Raw genomic sequence first — 6343 nt, forward strand, 5'->3', positions numbered from 1 at the left:
AAAATCCCATTGGCCTATTTCTGCAGAAATGAGAAAGTTAATCCTAAAATTCATGTAGAACTGCAAGTGATCTCAAATAGGCAAAACAATCTTGAAAAAGAACCAAGTTGGAGGACTCACACTTGGAGGTTTCAAAAATTACTTCGAAGGTATGGTAATCAAGACATGGCAGTGTTCACATAAGGGAGAGTGTTTCTTTAGGACATCAGAGTGTTCAAAAGTGACCTCATGTACAAGGGAATTTAGAAAGCCGCATGCATGGCCCGGACAGGGTGCATGCTCATCAAAGACCGAGAAGATCCTGAGCTTTCCTTTCTGGCTGGCCTCTCGGCTCAGACCAAACTGGAAGTAAAGGCTAAGATAGAGTTAAAAGAGTTAAGCTGGCTCAGTGTTAGAGTCCCCACACGGAGTCAATCTGGAAAGGGGGGAGAGATGGAGTTTTTGTTTGCTCGAGATCCTGGTATTCAAGGAAATCGCTACCAAAATACTGACTGAACAGAGACTTCAAGTGACCACATGTGACAAGGATGACAGTCCTTGCAAAACTAGTTTGAGAAAGTGACCAAAAAGATGTCTGCAGCCTTTAGTAATAAAAAACAGCAAACCCTGGGGAAGGGGAGGAACTGGTTTCTAGTTACTATATTATATTCGAATGTCCGGTTTTCAACAAAAGCAAATCATAAAAAGAAACAGGATTCTGGCCCATTCAAAGGGCGTGGCTGGGGGGGGGAGGTGGCAGTGACAGAAACCATCCGTGAGGAAGTCCGGATACTCTTACTAGACGAAGCTTTGAACCCACGGTCTTAATTATGCTCAGATCGTCAAAGGAAACCTGAGAGCTCATTTTGGCTCTGGCCCTGGTGCTGAAGCCAACGGCTCGGTCTGCACCTAGCACTGACTAGGACTGGATCTGGTGTTGGAGCCGCTTCCATCTCGAGACGGCACTGGCTCTGGGTTTTAACTGGTGCTGGAGCTGGTCCAGGAACAGGCTGTATCCCAAACCTTGCTCTAGCTGACAACTGACTCAAGCTCTGGCCCTCATGGTAGAGCTGGGGCTGGAGCCGGGGCTCACTCTCTCTGGGCGGTGGCTCTCTTACTGGCTCTAGCTCTGGAGCTATGGTAGAGCGAGCACGGGATCTGGGCTGGGGCTGCCTCTAGCTCTGGAGCTGGTATTGGCGCTGGTTCTAGCTCTCCAGTCCGCTCTCACTGGAGGTCAACAGTTTGACACGGGGCCAAAGGCATCTCTAGCTCTGGATCTGGGGTTACAGCTGGCACTGGAGCTGGTTCTGGAAAAGGTGGACACGACATTCCAGGTCCAAGCCAGGCAGGTTGCCATGTACAAAGGCCACCAGCTGCTTCTGGCAGGGCAAGTCTGGAGGCTGGCAAGAATCCTCCAGATACTGGTCCAACAGCCAGGAGTGCAGGATGGTGGGGAGGGCCCTGAGGATAGGAAGGCCGGCAGCAGAGTCAGAACCCTGGTCTTTGCCCCCCACACTGCCTCATACGGCACTTCTACAGGGGGCTCTGCTCCTCTACCTGGCCTTGCGCATCCAGATACCAGCCGCATCCCAAACCCACTCTGGCTTCCTGTCAGAATCAGGTCCGGTCATCAAGCAGGGGACTCAGTCATAGGGTGCTCTCGATAAGTGTCCAACCAAACACCCCCCTTCTTTAAGGAATTCTGGCCTATTCCTATGTCTCTGTCTCCTGCCATAAACTCCACGAGGGTAGGGAGGGATTGTGCCTGCTCCGTTCCTCACACAGCACCGGCACACAGTAGGTGCTCCATAAATGTCTAAGGGACAAGGGAACAAACGTAGTCTGTCCTACCCAGCCTTGTCTGGGCCCTTGCGGCCTCTCATCCTGTAGCTTGCGTGCTGAGGTGCTGCCTTACTCTGCACACCACATCTCATCTCGTCCTCTCCCTGTCCCTGCGGTTCTGAAGGACGGGGCCACCCCAGCCCTAGGGGCATGCACAGCAGAGCATACAGGGGTGAGGTGCGAGGCAGACTTGGAAGTAGGTTGCTCACCACGCCCCTTGTCCTGGGCCCCTGCGCAGCAGCCCACGGGCAGCGGGGGTGGGGGGGCTGGAGGGGGGCGGCAAGGAGAGCTGGGAGGGGGCTGTGGTGAGTCTGTGTCTGACGCTTCCTCACGATTACATTCAGGTTTTACCACCTCATCCCGAGGAAATACCAAACACAAATTCTGGACACGCTGTCAAGAAACTGGCCTGAAATCTTCAAAACTGTCAAAGTCACGGAAAGCAAGGAAAGCCAGGACGGTTCCCACCTAAAGGGAACCACAGAGACTTGGCACCTTAAATCCAATGTGTGGTGCTGGACTGGATCCACCACTTATAAAGGGCGTTGTTGGAAAATTCAGTGTTCTGGGGACTGAAGTATTTTTTTAAAGGATTTAATTTATTTATTTGAGACAGAGAGAGAGAGCATGAGAGGAGAGAGGTCAGCGGGAGAAGCAGACTACCCACCAAGCAGGGAGCCCGATGTGGGACTCGATTCCAGAACTCCAGGATCATGACTTGAGCTAAAGGCAATCGCTTAACCAACTGAGCCACCCAGGCGCCCCACAAATGAATCTTTTTTTAAATTTTTTAAAGATTTTATTTATTTATTTGACAGAGATCACAAGTAGGCAGAGAGGCAGGCAGAGAGAGGAGGAAGCAGTCGCCCTGCTAAGCAGAGAGCCGGATGTGGGGCTCCATTGACCCTGGGATCATGACCAGAGCTGAAGGTAGAGGCCTTAACCCACTGAGCCATCCAGGCACCCGAACCTGGATGAAGTATTGCATCAGTGTCAATTTCTTGATTTTATTGGTTGTATAGTGGTTATGTAGGAGGGTGTCTTCATTTTAAGGAAGTGTATACACTGAGTATCAAGGAGTGATGGGGACATCACGTCCTCAGTTTGCTCTCAAATGCTTTAGGAAAAATATGCAAAAATATATATATCAAGAGAATAATAAGGCAATGTAATAAAATGGCCATTTTATTATTTTTTCAATTTTATTTATTTTAAGTAATCTCTACACCCAGTGTGGGACTCGGACTCAACCCTAAGACCAAGAGTCTCTGGCTCCTCTGCACCAGCCAGGTGTCCTGTAAACTGTTCATTTTAAAATTTAAAAATCACATGAGGATTTTAAAACTCAGTTAAAAGCAAGTAACGACTAAAAGAGTAAGTCCTTCCCCACTGCTGCCCAACTGCCTGACTATGCTACCAGATATAGTCAGTGTGCCCCTGGGAGAACATGCATGTTTCCACTGTAACAGCAACTGGCCAGAAATAAAGACTGGGAGAAAATACACTTCATGTTTTCATGGTCTCTCTGCCTAACCAAACATGTACTACATATCACACCTAGAGATGAATAAACAACAGCAAAAACAAGCCTGCTGCAGGACTGAACTAAGAAACCAGAGAGGGACATCCCAGCTGTGAGAGCCAGAGCCACCAGGGGGTATGGGGTCCACAGGTGACAAGAGAGAGCAACTTGCATTTTTTTTTTAAGATTTTATTTATTTATTTGACAGATCACAAGTAGGCAGAGAAGCAGGCAGAGAGAGAGGAGGAAGCAGGGTCCCCGCTGAGCAGAGAGTCCGATGCAGGGCTCAATCCCAGGACCCTGGGATCATGACCTGAGCTGAAGGCAGAGGTTTAACCCACTGAGCCACCCAGGCACCCCGCAACTCGCACTTTAGATGCCCATGCAAGCGCAGGAGACCAGACCTGAGGTGAGGACTGGAAAAGAACACTTAAACAATCCAAGTATTCTCAAAGAAAAAGAGAGAAAAGCTTGTCACATCTTACAAAACACACAAGCAATATACCATGAGTCAGCAAATGCAACAAACAGAATTACAAGGAAAAATTGGCAGTGGAATGTTTATTTATTTATTTTCCCTCCCGCCCTGAGTGGAAGGTTTTTAATATATTTCTCTTCATAATCAAAACAGAAAAAAATAGCCATATATAGAATCCAAACAGGCCCACTAACAGCTATACAGACCGCTGCATTCCGAAATTGGAAAAAAACATATTCTGTTTAGTCACACATGGAATATTTACAAAATTAGCCACATATTAATCTAAACCCAGTCTCAATATATACCAAAAGATCAAGAGGATGAAAATGATGATCTCTGATAACAATATAATAAAATTAGAAGTGAATGACAAGGATAACCTCTCCCCCCACGAAAATCCCGTATGCTCGGAAAATTTTTAAACACTTAAAATAATCAGAAGTGAAAAAAAAAAAAGAAATGTAGTAAATACGTAAAACTGAGAACAGTAAAAGCTCCACAGTCTTCGGGGACGCAACTACAATAAAACTTGGATGTGTATGATGTGATTTTAAGTGTCTGTATTAGTGAAGAAGAAAGATTAGAAATGAATAAGGGTTCAACTCAAGAATTTCGTCAAAATCCCCCACTCCCCCAAAAAAGGGGAGAAAAACATTTTTTATTTTATTTTTATTTTTTAATTTTTGAAAAGGTTTTATTAATTTATTTGACATATAGAGAAAGAGAGAGGGAGAGAAAGAGAGATCAAAAGTAGAGCAGCAGGCAGAGGGACAGGAAGAAGAAGGCCCCCCGCTGACCGGGGAGGGGGTGCCCCTCCCCCCATGCAGGGCTCACTCCCAGGACCCCGGGATCATGACCCGAGTCGAAGGCAGAGGCTTTAACCCACTGAGCCACCTAGGCCCCCCTGGGAAAAACATTTTTATTTTTTTATTTTTAATTTTTTAATTTTTTATTTTTTTATTTTTAAAAAAGATTTTTTAAATGTATTTGACGGAGAGAGACACAAGGAGAGAGAGTGGGAGAAGCGGAAGCAGGCTTCCCACTGAACAGGGAGCCTGATGCGGGACTCGATCCCAGGACCCTGAGATCATGACCTGAGCCAAAGGCAGCGGCTTAACCCACTGAGCCACCCAGGCGCCCCCGGAAAAACATTTTTAAATAAAAACAAAAACTTACTAAAAGTAGAAATAGAGTTTAATGCACACCATCTCGACAGCAGTAACTAAAGGGTTAATGGAACTCCCCCCCCTCAGCCACAACATTTTATCCAGACCTTTCTGTGTGCCTTTAAATTGTCCTGGCCCTCCAGCTTTGGAGGAGGCCGGAGCCTGGGGGAGTAAACCCTTGCCTTGCCACAGACTCTGATGCTTGGGGTGACTGTCTCTGCTGCCCACGGAGTAGACAACAATTTCATTGTCCCTTTCGCTCTTCTCACCATCCCCGTGAGCTGGTGAGGTCATGTTCCGACTGCAGATTTGAGGAGGAGTACACCAGCGTCCAGGAAGTCAAGAGGATAGCAGAGGTCGGACTTCAACTCAAGGGTCCTGGATCCACCTCCACGTTCTTCCATTTTTAGGTGACCCTCTGCTCCTGGGGGTGTCTCCCCGAGCGGTGGGCCTGGCTGACCGACAGGGGTGTCCCCGCCTCGAAGAGGGCTGTGGGCTCTTGCTCCGCCTGCGTGGAATCCTGGCATGGATGGCTCACAGGACATCACAGAAGACAGAAATATGTGAGGAGGAGAACGCGGTGCTCTTATTTGAGGGCATGCTGGTCCTCCAACATTCTTCTCTATCTATCTACCCCTGTTCAGCTCAGCACTTGTCTTTTTTTTTTTTTTAAGATTTTATTTATTTATTTGACAGAGATCACAAGCAGTCAGAGAGGCAGGTAGAGAGAGGAGGAAGCAGGCTTCCTGCTGAGCAGAGCGCCCAGTGCGGGGCTCGATCCCAGGACCCTGAGATCATGACCTGAGCCAAAGGCAGAGGCTTAACCCACTGAGCCACACAGGTGCCCTCAGCACTTGTCTAAATAGCCGCTTGCTTATTAATGCACCCGTCAGCCAAATTCCTGGATCGTCAACTCAGCTGCAAAGGTCTGTTGGCTGAGCCCAGATTTGGTTTTTAATCCTTTGTTTCTACTTCTGGGCAGTCTATTGGGTTCTTCTCACCCGGGGCTGTGTGGAGGAAATAGAGCAAATTTTCCTCTTCTTCGCTCTCCCATATGGGTTCACCATGGTCGCCCTGGTCAACCCACCTTTGTTCTCTGACCTCCTGAGTGCCAAGCGAGGCTGGGAGGTGGCGGGGATCGAGGCTCAAGGCTGTGGGCGCACAGACAGTTTTTGTCATTCTTTTTTTTTTTTTTAAAGATTTTATTTATTTATTTGAGAGAGAGAGAGAGATCACAAGTAGTCAGAGAGGCAGGCAGAGAGAGAGGAAGGGAAGCAGGCTCCCTGCTGAGCAGAGAGCCCGATGCGGGACTCGATCCCAGGACTCTGAGATCATGACCCGAGCCGAAGGCAG

The sequence above is a fragment of the Mustela putorius genome, unplaced genomic scaffold, assembly GCF_011764305.1.
Source record: "Mustela putorius furo isolate JIRA1106 unplaced genomic scaffold, ASM1176430v1.1 tig00000129_pilon_pilon_pilon, whole genome shotgun sequence".
NCBI lineage: Eukaryota > Metazoa > Chordata > Mammalia > Carnivora > Mustelidae > Mustela > Mustela putorius.